The 16,320-nt window shown below is 46.7% G+C and overlaps 1 protein-coding gene across 1 annotated transcript in view; it reads right to left on the bottom strand.

The window, feature by feature from the left end:
* INPP5D (inositol polyphosphate-5-phosphatase D) overlaps nucleotides 1–16,320 on the bottom strand; it is a 223,353-nt gene that overhangs the window by 33,337 nt on the left and 173,696 nt on the right. The window lies entirely within an intron of this gene.

Here is a 16,320-nt window from a genome sequence, read left to right as displayed (position 1 = left end):
GATGTAGTACACTCCTGCAGCTCTTACCCTGATGTAGTACACTCCTGCAACTCTTACCCTGATGTAGTACACTCCTGCAACTCCTACCCTGATGTGATACACACCTGCAACTCCTACCCTGATGTGATACACACCTGCAACTCTTACCCTGATGTAGTACACACCTGCAACTCTTACCCTGATGAAGTACACTCCTGCAATTCTTACCCTGAATGATACACTCCTGCAACTCCTACCCTGATGTGACACACACCTGCAGCTCTTACCCTGATGTAGTACACTCCTGCAGCTCTTACCCTGATGTAGTACACTCCTGCAACTCTTACCCTGATGTAGTCCACTCCTGCAACTCTTACCCTGATGTAGTACACTCCTGCAACTCTTACCCTGATGTAGTACACTCCTGCAACTCCTACCCTGATGTAGTACACTCCTGCAACTCTTACCCTGATGTAGTACACTCCTGCAACTCCTACCCTGATGTAGTACACTCCTGCAATTCTTACCCTGATATGATACACAACTGCAACTCTTACCCTGATGTGATACACACCTGCAGCTCTTACCCTGATGTAGTACACACCTGCAACTCTTACCTTGATGTAGTACACTCCTGCAACTCTTACCCTGATGTAGTACACTCCAGGAACTCCTACCCTGATGTGATACACACCTGCAACTCTTACCCTGATGTAGTACACACCTGCATCTTTTACCCTGATGTAGTACACACCTGCAACTTTTACCCTGATATGATACACACCTGCAACTCTTACCCTGATGCAGTACACTCCTGCAACTCTTACCCTGATGTGATACACACCTGCAACTCTTACCGTGATGCAGTACACTCCTGCAGCTCTTACCCTGATGTAGTACACTCCTGCAGCTCTTACCCTTATGTAGTACACTCCTGCAGCTCTTACCCTTATGTAGTACACTCCTGCAACTCTTACCCTGATGTAGTACACTCCTGCAACTCTTACCCTGATGTAGTACACTCCTGCAACTCCTACCCTGATGTAGTACACTCCTGCAATCCATACCCTGATATGATACACACCTGCAACTCTTACCCTGATGTAGTACACTCCTGCAACTCTTACCCTGATGTGATACACACCTGCATCTCTTACCCTGATGTGATACACACCTGCAGCTCTTACTCTGATGTAGTACACACCTGCAACTCTTACCCTGATGTAGTACACTCCTGCAACTCCTACCCTGATGTGATACACACCTGCAACTCTTACCCTGATGTAGTACACTCCTGCAGCTCTTACCCTGATGTAGTACACTCCTGCAACTCTTACCCTGATGTAGTACACTCCTGCAACTCTTACCCTGATGTAGTACACTCCTGCAACTCTTACCCTGATGTAGTACACTCCTGCAACTCCTACCCTGATGTAGTACACTCCTGCAACTCTTACCCTGATGTAGTACACTCCTGCAACTCCTACCCTGATGTAGTACACTCCTGCAATTCTTACCCTGATATGATACACAACTGCAACTCTTACCCTGATGTGATACACACCTGCAGCTCTTACCCTGATGTAGTACACACCTGCAACTCTTACCTTGATGTAGTACACTCCTGCAACTCTTACCCTGATGTAGTACACTCCAGGAACTCCTACCCTGATGTGATACACACCTGCAACTCTTACCCTGATGTAGTACACACCTGCATCTTTTACCCTGATGTAGTACACACCTGCAACTTTTACCCTGATATGATACACACCTGCAACTCTTACCCTGATGCAGTACACTCCTGCAACTCTTACCCTGATGTGATACACACCTGCAACTCTTACCGTGATGCAGTACACTCCTGCAGCTCTTACCCTGATGTAGTACACTCCTGCAGCTCTTACCCTTATGTAGTACACTCCTGCAGCTCTTACCCTTATGTAGTACACTCCTGCAACTCTTACCCTGATGTAGTACACTCCTGCAACTCTTACCCTGATGTAGTACACTCCTGCAACTCCTACCCTGATGTAGTACACTCCTGCAATCCATACCCTGATATGATACACACCTGCAACTCTTACCCTGATGTAGTACACTCCTGCAACTCTTACCCTGATGTGATACACACCTGCATCTCTTACCCTGATGTGATACACACCTGCAGCTCTTACTCTGATGTAGTACACACCTGCAACTCTTACCCTGATGTAGTACACTCCTGCAACTCCTACCCTGATGTGATACACACCTGCAACTCTTACCCTGATGTAGTACACACCTGCAACTCTTACCCTGATATGATACACACCTGCAACTCTTACCCTGATGCAGTACAATCCTGAAACTCTTACCCTGATGTAGTACACTCCTGCAACTCCTACCCTGATGTGATACACACCTGCAACTCCTACCCTGATGTGATACACACCTGCAACTCTTACCCTGATGTAGTACACACCTGCAACTCTTACCCTGATGTAGTACACTCCTGCAATTCTTACCCTGAATGATACACTCCTGCAACTCCTACCCTGATGTGACACACACCTGCAGCTCTTACCCTGATGTAGTACACTCCTGCAGCTCTTACCCTGATGTAGTACACTCCTGCAACTCTTACCCTGATGTAGTACACTCCTGCAACTCTTACCCTGATGTAGTACACTCCTGCAACTCTTACCCTGATGTAGTACACTCCTGCAACTCCTACCCTGATGTAGTACACTCCTGCAATTCTTACCCTGATATGATACACACCTGCAACTCTTACCCTGATGTGATACACACCTGCAGCTCTTACTCTGATGTAGTACACACCTGCAACTCTTACCCTGATGTAGTACACTCCTGCAACTCTTACCCTGATGTAGTACACTCCAGCATCTCCTACCCTGATGTGATACACACCTGCAACTCTTACCCTGATGTAGTACACACCTGCATCTTTTACCCTGATGTAGTACACACCTGCAACTCTTACCCTGATATGATACACACCTGCAACTCTTACCCTGATGCAGTACACTCCTGCAACTCTTACCCTGATATGATACACACCTGCAACTCTTACCCTGATGTGATACACACCTGCAGCTCTTACTCTGATGTAGTACACACCTGCAACTTTTACCCGATGTAGTACACTCCTGCAACTCTTACCCTGATGTAGTACACTCCTGCAACTCTTACCCTTATGTAGTACACTCCTGCAACTCCTACCCTGATGTAGTACACTCCTGCAATTCTTACCCTGATATGATACACACCTGCAACTCTTACCCTGATGTAGTACACTCCTGCAACTCTTACCCTGATGTGATACACACCTGCAACTCTTACCCTGATGTGATACACACCTGCAACTCTTACCCTGATGTGATACACACCTGCAGCTCTTACTCTGATGTAGTACACACCTGCAACTCTTACCCTGATGTAGTACACTCCTGCAACTCTTACCCTGATGTAGTACACTCCCGCAACTCCTACCCTGATGTGATACACACCTGCAACTCTTACCCTGATGTAGTACACACCTGCAACTCTTACCCTGATATGATACACACCTGCAACTCTTACCCTGATGCAGTACAATCCTGCAACTCTTACCCTGATGTAGTACACTCCTGAAACTCCTACCCTGATGTGATACACACCTGCAACTCCTACCCTGATGTGATACACACCTGCAACTCTTACCCTGATGTAGTACACACCTGCAACTCTTACCCTGATGTAGTACACTCCTGCAATTCTTACCCTGAATGATAGACTCCTGCAACTCCTACCCTGATGTGACACACACCTGCAGCTCTTACCCTGATGTAGTACACTCCTGCAGCTCTTACCCTGATGTAGTACACTCCTGCAACTCTTACCCTGATGTAGTACACTCCTGCAACTCCTACCCTGATGTAGTACACTCCTGCAACTCTTACCCTGATGTAGTACACTCCTGCAACTCTTACCCAGATGTAGTACACTCCTGCAACTCCTACCCTGATGTAGTACACTCCTGCAACTCTTACCCTGATGTAGTACACTCCTACAACTCCTACCCTGATGTAGTACACTCCTGCAATTCTTACCCTGATGTGATACACACCTGCAACTCTTACCCTGATGTGATACACACCTGCAGCTCTTACTCTGATGTAGTACACACCTGCAGCTCTTACCCTGATGTAGTACACTCCTGCAACTCTTACCCTGATATAGTACACTCCTGCAACTCCTACCCTGATGTGATACACACCTGCAACTCCTACCCTGATGTAGTACACTCCTGCAATTCTTACCCTGATGTGATACACACCTGCAACTCTTACCCTGATGTGATACACACCTGCAGCTCTTACTCTGATGTAGTACACACCTGCAACTCTTACCCTGATGTAGTACACTCCTGCAACTCTTACCCTGATATAGTACACTCCAGCAACTCCTACCCTGATGTGATACACACCTGCAACTCTTACCCTGATGTAGTACACACCTGCAACTCTTACCGTGATGTAGTACACTCCTGCAATTCTTACCCTGATGTAGTACACTCCTGCAACTCCTACCCTGATGTGATACACACCTGCAACTCCTACCCTGATGTGATACACACCTGCAACTCTTACCCTGATGTAGTACACACCTGCAACTCTTACCCTGATGAAGTACACTCCTGCAATTCTTACCCTGAATGATACACTCCTGCAACTCCTACCCTGATGTGACACACACCTGCAGCTCTTACCCTGATGTAGTACACTCCTGCAGCTCTTAGCCTGATGTAGTACACTCCTGCAACTCTTACCCTGATGTAGTACACTCCTGCAACTCTTACCCTGATGTAGTACACTCCTGCAACTCTTACCCTGATGTAGTACACTCCTGCAACTCTTACCCTGATGTAGTACACTCCTGCAACTCCTACCCTGATGTAGTACACTCCTGCAATTCTTAGCCTGATATGATGCACACCTGCAACTCTTACCCTGATGTAGTACACTCCTGCAACTCTTACCCTGATGTAGTACACACCTGCATCTTTTACCCTGATGTAGTACACACCTGCAACTTTTACCCTGATATGATACACACCTGCAACTCTTACCCTGATGCAGTACACTCCTGCAACTCTTACCCTGATGTGATACACACCTGCAACTCTTACCGTGATGCAGTACACTCCTGCAGCTCTTACCCTGATGTAGTACACTCCTGCAGCTCTTACCCTTATGTAGTACACTCCTGCAGCTCTTACCCTTATGTAGTACACTCCTGCAACTCTTACCCTGATGTAGTACACTCCTGCAACTCTTACCCTGATGTAGTACACTCCTGCAACTCCTACCCTGATGTAGTACACTCCTGCAATTCTTACCCTGATATGATACACACCTGCAACTCTTACCCTGATGTAGTACACTCCTGCAACTCTTACCCTGATGTGATACACACCTGCATCTCTTACCCTGATGTGATACACACCTGCAGCTCTTACTCTGATGTAGTACACACCTGCAACTCTTACCCTGATGTAGTACACTCCTGCAACTCTTACCCTGATGTAGTACACTCCTGCAACTCCTACCCTGATGTGATACACACCTGCAACTCTTACCCTGATGTAGTACACACCTGCAACTCTTACCCTGATATGATACACACCTGCAACTCTTACCTTGATGCAGTACAATCCTGCAACTCTTACCCTGATGTAGTACACTCCTGCAACTCCTACCCTGATGTGATACACACCTGCAACTCCTACCCTGATGTGATACACACCTGCAACTCTTACCCTGATGTAGTACACACCTGCAACTCTTACCCTGATGTAGTACACTCCTGCAATTCTTACCCTGAATGATACACTCCTGCAACTCCTACCCTGATGTGACACACACCTGCAGCTCTTACCCTGATGTAGTACACTCCTGCAGCTCTTACGCTGATGTAGTACACTCCTGCAACTCTTACCCTGATGTAGTACACTCCTGCAACTCTTACCCTGATGTAGTACACTCCTGCAACTCTTACCCTGATGTAGTACACTCCTGCAACTCTTACCCTGATGTAGAACACTCCTGCAACTCCTACCCTGATGTACTACACTCCTGCAACTCTTACCCTGATGTAGTACACTCCTGCAACTCCTACCCTGATGTAGTACACTCCTGCAATTCTTACCCTGATGTAGTACACACCTGCATATTTTACCCTGATGTAGTACACACCTGCAACTCTTACCCTGATATGATACACACCTGCAACTCTTACCCTGATGCAGTACACTCCTGCAACTCTTACCCTGATGTGATACACACCTGCAACTCTTACCCTGATGTGATACACACCTGCAGCTCTTACTCTGATGTAGTACACACCTGCAACTTTTACCTGATGTAGTACACTCCTGCAACTCTTACCCTGATGTAGTACACTCCTGCAACTCTTACCCTGATGTAGTACACTCCTGCAATTCTTACCCTGATATGATACACATCTGCAACTCTTACCCTGATGTAGTACACTCCTGCAACTCTTACCCTGATGTAGTACACTCCTGCAACTCTTACCCTGATGTAGTACACTCCTGCAACTCCTACCCTGATGTGATACACACCTGCAACTCTTACCCTGATGTAGTACACACCTGCAACTCTTACCCTGATGTAGTACACTCCTGCAATTCTTACCCTGATACGATACACTCCTGCAACTCTTACCCTGATGTATTACACTCCTGCAACTCCTACCATGAAGTGATACACACCTGCAGCTCTTACCCTGATGTAGTACACTCCTGCAGCTCTTACCCATATGTATTACACTCCTGCAACTCTTACCCTGATGTAGTACACTCCTGCAACTCTTACCCTGATGTAGTACACTCCTGCAACTCTTACCCTGATGTAGTACACTCCTGCAACTCTTACCCTGATGTAGTACACTCCTGCAATTCTTACCCTGATATAGTACACTCCTGCAACTCTTATCCTGATGTAGTACACTCCTGCAACTCTTACCCTGATGTAGTACACTCCTGCAACTCTTACCCTGATGTGATACACACCTGCAACTCTTACCCTGATGCAGTACACTCCTGCAACTCTTACCCTGATGTGATACACACCTGCAACTCTTACCCTGATGTGATACACACCTGCAGCTCTTACTCTGATGTAGTACACACCTGCAACTTTTACCCTGATGTAGTACACTCCTGCAACTCTTACCCTGATGTAGTACACTCCTGAAACTCCTACCCTGATGTGATACACACCTGCAACTCTTACCCTGATGTAGTACACACCTGCAACTCTTACCCTGATGTAGTACACTCCTGCAACTCTTACCCTGATGTAGTACACTCCTGCAACTCTTACCCTGATGTAGTACACTCCTGCAACTCCTACCCTTATGTGATACACACCTGCAACTCTTACCCTGATGTAGTACACACCTGCAACTCTTACCCTGATATGATACACTCCTGCAACTCTTACCCTGATGTAGTACACTCCTGAAACTCCTACCCTGATGTGATACACACCTGCAGCTCTTATCCTGATGTAGTACACTCCTGCAGCTCTTACCCTGATGTAGTACACTCCTGCAACTCTTACCCTGATGTAGTACACTCCTGCAACTCTTACCCTGATGTAGTACACTCCTGCAACTCTTACCCTGATGTAGTACACTCCTGCAATTCTTACCCTGATATGATACACACCTGCAACTCTTACCCTGATGTAGTACACTCCAGCAACTCTTACCCTGATGTAGTACACTCCTGCAACTCCTACCCTGATGTGATACACACCTGCAACTCTTACCCTGATGTAGTACACACCTGCAACTCTTACCCTGATGTAGTACACTCCTGCAACTCTTACCCTGATGTAGTACACTCCTGCAACTCCTACCCTGATGTGATACACACCTGCAACTCTTACCCTGATGTAGTACACACCTGCAACTCTTACCCTGATATGATACACTCCTGCAACTCTTACCCTGATGTAGTACACTCCTGAAACTCCTACCCTGATGTGATACACACCTGCAGCTCTTACCCTGATGTAGTACACTCCTGCAGCTCTTACCCTGATGTAGTACACTCCTGCAACTCTTACCCTGATGTAGTACACTCCTGCAACTCTTACCCTGATGTAGTACCCTCCTGCAACTCTTACCCTGATGTAGGACACTCCTGCAACTCTTACCCTGATGTAGTACACTCCTGCAATTCTTACCCTGATATGATACACACCTGCAACTCTTACCCTGATGTAGTACACTCCTGCAACTCTTACCCTGATGTAGTACACTCCTGCAACTCCTAACCTGATGTGATACACACCTGCAACTCTTACCCTGATGTAGTACACACCTGCAACTCTTTCCCTGATGTAGTACACTCCTGCAATTCTTACCCTGATATGATACACTCCTGCAACTCTTACCCTGATGTATTACACTCCTGCAACTCCTACCATGATGTGATACACACCTGCAGCTTTTACCCTGATGTAGTACACTCCTGCAACTCTTACCCTGATGTAGTACACTCCTGCAACTCTTACCCTGATGTAGTACACTCCTGCAACTCTTACCCTGATGTAGTACACTCCTGCAACTCCTACCCTGATGTAGTACACTCCTGCAATTCTTACCCTGATATGATACACACCTGCAACTCTTACCCTGATGTAGTACACTCCTGCAACTCTTACCCTGATGTAGTACACTCCTGCAACTCTTACCCTGATGTAGTACACTCCTGCAACTCTTACCCTGATGTAGTACACTCCTGCAATTCTTACCCTGATATGATACACACCTGCAACTCTTACGCTGATGTAGTACACTCCAGCAACTCTTACCCTGATGTAGTACACTCCTGCAACTCCTACCCTGATGTGATACACACCTGCAACTCTTACCCTGATGTAGTACACACCTGCAACTCTTACCCTGATGTAGTACACTCCTGCAACTCTTACCCTGATGTAGTACACTCCTGCAACTCCTACCCTGATGTGATACACACTTGCAACTCTTACCCTGATGTAGTACACACCTGCAACTCTTACCCTGATATGATACACTCCTGCAACTCTTACCCTGATGTAGTACACACCTGCAACTCTTACCCTGATGTGATACACACCTGCAGCTCTTACTCTGATGTAGTACACACCTGCAACTCTTACCCTGATGTAGTACACTCCTGCAACTCTTACCCTGATATAGTACACTCCAGCAACTCCTACCCTGATGTGATACACACCTGCAACTCTTACCCCGATGTAGTACACACCTGCAACTCTTACCGTGATGTAGTACACTCCTGCAATTCTTACCCTGATGTAGTACACTCCTGCAACTCCTACCCTGATGTGATACACACCTGCAACTCCTACCCTGATGTGATACACACCTGCAACTCTTACCCTGATGTAGTACACACCTGCAACTCTTACCCTGATGAAGTACACTCCTGCAATTCTTACCCTGAATGATACACTCCTGCAACTCCTACCCTGATGTGACACACACCTGCAGCTCTTACCCTGATGTAGTACACTCCTGCAGCTCTTACCCTGATGTAGTACACTCCTGCAACTCTTACCCTGATGTAGTACACTCCTGCAACTCTTACCCTGATGTAGTACACTCCTGCAACTCTTACCCTGATATAGTACACTCCTGCAACTCCTACCCTGATGTAGTACACTCCTGCAACTCTTACCCTGATGTAGTACACTCCTGCAACTCCTACCCTGATGTAGTACACTCCTGCAATTCTTACCCTGATATGATACACAACTGCAACTCTTACCCTGATGTGATACACACCTGCAGCTCTTACTCTGATGTAGTACACACCTGCAACTCTTACCCTGATGTAGTACACTCCTGCAACTCTTATCCTGATGTAGTACACTCCTGCATTTCCTACCCTGATGTGATACACACCTGCAACTCTTACCCTGATGTAGTACACACCTGCATCTTTTACCCTGATGTAGTACACACCTGCAACTTTTACCCTGATATGATACACACCTGCAACTCTAACCCTGATGCAGTACACTCCTGCAACTCTTACCCTGATGTGATACACACCTGCAACTCTTACCGTGATGCAGTACACTCCTGCAGCTCTTACCCTGATGTAGTACACTCCTGCAGCTCTTACCCTTATGTAGTACACTCCTGCAGCTCTTACCCTTATGTAGTACACTCCTGCAACTCTTACCCTGATGTAGTACACTCCTGCAACTCTTACCCTGATGTAGTACACTCCTGCAACTCCTACCCTGATGTAGTACACTCCTCCAATTCTTACCCTGATATGATACACACCTGCAACTCTTACCCTGATGTAGTACACTCCTGCAACTCTTACCCTGATGTGATACACACCTGCATCTCTTACCCTGATGTGATACACACCTGCAGCTCTTACTCTGATGTAGTACACACCTGCAACTCTTACCCTGATGTAGTACACTCCTGCAACTCTTACCCTGATGTAGTACACTCCTGCAACTCCTACCCTGATGTGATACACACCTGCAACTCTTACCCTGATGTAGTACACACCTGCAACTCTTACCCTGATATGATACACACCTGCAACTCTTACCCTGATGCAGTACAATCCTGCAACTCTTACCCTGATGTAGTACACTCCTGCAACTCCTACCCTGATGTGATACACACCTGCAACTCCTACCCTGATGTGATACACACCTGCAACTCTTACCCTGATGTAGTACACACCTGCAACTCTTACCCTGATGTAGTACACTCCTGCAACTCTTACCCTGATGTAGTACACTCCTGCAACTCCTACCCTGATGTGATACACACTTGCAACTCTTACCCTGATGTAGTACACACCTGCAACTCTTACCCTGATATGATACACTCCTGCAACTCTTACCCTGATGTAGTACACACCTGCAACTCTTACCCTGATGTGATACACACCTGCAGCTCTTACTCTGATGTAGTACACACCTGCAACTCTTACCCTGATGTAGTACACTCCTGCAACTCTTACCCTGATATAGTACACTCCAGCAACTCCTACCCTGATGTGATACACACCTGCAACTCTTACCCTGATGTAGTACACACCTGCAACTCTTACCGTGATGTAGTACACTCCTGCAATTCTTACCCTGATGTAGTACACTCCTGCAACTCCTACCCTGATGTGATACACACCTGCAACTCCTACCCTGATGTGATACACACCTGCAACTCTTACCCTGATGTAGTACACACCTGCAACTCTTACCCTGATGAAGTACACTCCTGCAGTTCTTACCCTGAATGATACACTCCTGCAACTCCTACCCTGATGTGACACACACCTGCAGCTCTTACCCTGATGTAGTACACTCCTGCAGCTCTTACCCTGATGTAGTACACTCCTGCAACTCTTACCCTGATGTAGTACACTCCTGCAACTCTTACCCTGATGTAGTACACTCCTGCAACTCTTACCCTGATGTAGTACACTCCTGCAACTCCTACCCTGATGTAGTACACTCCTGCAACTCTTACCCTGATGTAGTACACTCCTGCAACTCCTACCCTGATGTAGTACACTCCTGCAATTCTTACCCTGATATGATACACAACTGCAACTCTTACCCTGATGTGATACACACCTGCAGCTCTTACTCTGATGTAGTACACACCTGCAACTCTTACCCTGATGTAGTACACTCCTGCAACTCTTATCCTGATGTAGTACACTCCTGCATTTCCTACCCTGATGTGATACACACCTGCAACTCTTACCCTGATGTAGTACACACCTGCATCTTTTACCCTGATGTAGTACACACCTGCAACTTTTACCCTGATATGATACACACCTGCAACTCTTACCCTGATGCAGTACACTCCTGCAACTCTTACCCTGATGTGATACACACCTGCAACTCTTACCGTGATGCAGTACACTCCTGCAGCTCTTACCCTGATGTAGTACACTCCTGCAGCTCTTACCCTTATGTAGTACACTCCTGCAGCTCTTACCCTTATGTAGTACACTCCTGCAACTCTTACCCTGATGTAGTACACTCCTGCAACTCTTACCCTGATGTAGTACACTCCTGCAACTCCTACCCTGATGTAGTACACTCCTGCAATTCTTACCCTGATATGATACACACCTGCAACTCTTACCCTGATGTAGTACACTCCTGCAACTCTTACCCTGATGTGATACACACCTGCATCTCTTACCCTGATGTGATACACACCTGCAGCTCTTACTCTGATGTAGTACACACCTGCAACTCTTACCCTGATGTAGTACACTCCTGCAACTCTTACCCTGATGTAGTACACTCCTGCAACTCCTACCCTGATGTGATACACACCTGCAACTCTTACCCTGATGTAGTACACACCTGCAACTCTTACCCTGATATGATACACACCTGCAACTCTTACCCTGATGCAGTACAATCCTGCAACTCTTACCCTGATGTAGTACACTTCTGCAACTCCTACCCTGATGTGATACACACCTGCAACTCCTACCCTGATGTGATACACACCTGCAACTCTTACCCTGATGTAGTACACACCTGCAACTCTTACCCAGATGTAGTACACTCCTGCAATTCTTACCCTGAATGATACACTCCTGCAACTCCTACCCTGATGTGACACACACCTGCAGCTCTTACCCTGATGTAGTACACTCCTGCAGCTCTTACCCTGATGTAGTACACTCCTGCAACTCTTACCCTGATGTAGTACACTCCTGCAACTCTTACCCTGATGTAGTACACTCCTGCAACTCTTACCCTGATGTAGTACACTCCTGCAACTCTTACCCTGATGTAGAACACTCCTGCAACTCCTACCCTGATGTACTACACTCCTGCAACTCTTACCCTGATGTAGTACACTCCTGCAACTCCTACCCTGATGTAGTACACTCCTGCAATTCTTACCCTGATGTAGTACACACCTGCATATTTTACCCTGATGTAGTACACACCTGCAACTCTTACCCTGATATGATACACACCTGCAACTCTTACCCTGATGCAGTACACTCCTGCAACTCTTACCCTGATGTGATACACACCTGCAACTCTTACCCTGATGTGATACACACCTGCAGCTCTTACTCTGATGTAGTACACAACTGCAACTTTTACCTGATGTAGTACACTCCTGCAACTCTTACCCTGATGTAGTACACTCCTGCAACTCTTACCCTGATGTAGTACACTCCTGCAACTCTTACCCTGATGTAGTACACTCCTGCAATTCTTACCCTGATATGATACACATCTGCAACTCTTACCCTGATGTAGTACACTCCTGCAACTCTTACCCTGATGTAGTACACTCCTGCAACTCTTACCCTGATGTAGTACACTCCTGCAACTCCTACCCTGATGTGATACACACCTGCAACTCTTACCCTGATGTAGTACACACCTGCAACTCTTACCCTGATGTAGTACACTCCTGCAATTCTTACCCTGATACGATACACTCCTGCAACTCTTACCCTGATGTATTACACTCCTGCAACTCCTACCATGAAGTGATACACACCTGCAGCTTTTACCCTGATGTAGTACACTCCTGCAGCTCTTACCCATATGTATTACACTCCTGCAACTCTTACCCTGATGTAGTACACTCCTGCAACTCTTACCCTGATGTAGTACACTCCTGCAACTCTTACCCTGATGTAGTACACTCCTGCAATTCTTACCCTGATATAGTACACTCCTGCAACTCTTACCCTGATGTAGTACACTCCTGCAACTCTTACCCTGATATAGTACACTCCTGCAACTCTTACCCTGATGTAGTACACTCCTGCAACTCTTACCCTGATGTAGTACACTCCTGCAACTCTTACCCTGATGTGATACACACCTGCAACTCTTACCCTGATGCAGTACACTCCTGCAACTCTTACCCTGATGTGATACACACCTGCAACTCTTACCCTGATGTGATACACACCTGCAGCTCTTACTCTGATGTAGTACACACCTGCAACTTTTACACTGATGTAGTACACTCCTGCAACTCTTACCCTGATGTAGTACACTCCTGCAACTCCTACCCTGATGTGATACACACCTGCAACTCTTACCCTGATGTAGTACACACCTGCAACTCTTACCCTGATGTAGTACACTCCTGCAACTCTTACCCTGATGTAGTACACTCCTGCAACTCCTACCCTGATGTGATACACACCTGCAACTCTTACCCTGATGTAGTACACACCTGCAACTCTTACCCTGATATGATACACTCCTGCAACTCTTACCCTGATGTAGTACACTCCTGAAACTCCTACCCTGATGTGATACACACCTGCAGCTCTTACCCTGATGTAGTACACTCCTGCAGCTCTTACCCTGATGTAGTACACTCCTGCAACTCTTACCCTGATGTAGTACACTCCTGCAACTCTTACCCTGATGTAGTACACTCCTGCAACTCTTACCCTGATGTAGTACACTCCTGCAATTCTTACCCTGATATGATACACACCTGCAACTCTTACCCTGATGTAGTACACTCCAGCAACTCTTACCCTGATGTAGTACACTCCTGCAACTCCTACCCTGATGTGATACACACCTGCAACTCTTACCCTGATGTAGTACACACCTGCAACTCTTACCCTGATGTAGTACACTCCTGCAACTCTTACCCTGATGTAGTACACTCCTGCAACTCCTACCCTGATGTGATACACACCTGCAACTCTTACCCTGATGTAGTACACACCTGCAACTCTTACCCTGATATGATACACTCCTGCAACTCTTACCCTGATGTAGTACACTCCTGAAACTCCTACCCTGATGTGATACACACCTGCAGCTCTTACCCTGATGTAGTACACTCCTGCAGCTCTTACCCTGATGTAGTACACTCCTGCAACTCTTACCCTGATGTAGTACACTCCTGCAACTCTTACCCTGATGTAGTACCCTCCTGCAACTCTTACCCTGATGTAGTACACTCCTGCAACTCTTACCCTGATGTAGTACACTCCTGCAATTCTTACCCTGATATGATACACACCTGCAACTCTTACCCTGATGTAGTACACTCCTGCAACTCTTACCCTGATGTAGTACACTCCTGCAACTCCTAACCTGATGTGATACACACCTGCAACTCTTACCCTGATGTAGTACACACCTGCAACTCTTTCCCTGATGTAGTACACTCCTGCAATTCTTACCCTGATATGATACACTCCTGCAACTCTTACCCTGATGTATTACACTCCTGCAACTCCTACCATGATGTGATACACACCTGCAGCTTTTACCCTGATGTAGTACACTCCTGCAACTCTTACCCTGATGTAGTACACTCCTGCAACTCTTACCCTGATGTAGTACACTCCTGCAACTCTTACCCTGATGTAGTACACTCCTGCAATTCTTACCCTGATATGATACACACCTGCAACTCTTACCCTGATGTAGTACACTCCTGCAACTCTTACCCTGATGTGATACACACCTGCAACTCTTACCCTGATGTGATACACACCTGCAGCTCTTACTCTGATGTAGTACACACCTGCAGCACTTACCCTGATGTAGTACACTCCTGCAGCTCTTACCCTGATGTAGTACACTCCTGCAACTCTTATCCTGATGTAGTACACTCCTGCATTTCCTACCCTGATGTGATACACACCTGCAGCACTTACCCTGATGTATTACACTCCTGCAGCTCTTACCTTGATGTAGTACACTCCTGCAACTCTTACCCTGATGTAGTACACTCCTGCAACTCTTACCCTGATGTAGTACACTCCTGCAACTCTTACCCTGATGTGAAACACACCTGCAACTCTTACCCTGTTGTAGTACACTCCAGCAGCTCTTACCCTGATGTAGTACACTCCTACAGCTCTTACCCTGATGTAGTACACACCTGCAACTCTTACCCTGATGTAGTACACTCCTGCAACTCTTACCCTGATGTGAAACACACCTGCAACTCTTACCCTGTTGTAGTACACTCCAGCAGCTCTTACCCTGATGTAGTACACTCCTACAGCTCTTACCCTGATGTAGTACACACCTGCAACTCTTACCCTGATGTAGTACACTCCTGCAACTCTTACCCTGATGTAGTACACTCCTGCAGCTCTTACCCTGATGTAGTACACTCCTGCAGCTCTTACCCTGATGTAGTACACTCCTGCAGCTCTTACCCTGATGTAGTACACTCCTGCAACTCTTACCTGATGTAGTACACTCCTGCAGCTCTTACCCTGATGTAGTACAC

This window comes from Taudactylus pleione, unplaced genomic scaffold, assembly GCF_031769625.1.
Source record: "Taudactylus pleione unplaced genomic scaffold, aTauple2 ptg001029l, whole genome shotgun sequence".
Lineage (NCBI taxonomy): Eukaryota > Metazoa > Chordata > Amphibia > Anura > Myobatrachidae > Taudactylus > Taudactylus pleione.
This window is presented reverse-complemented; position numbering and strand designations above follow the sequence as displayed.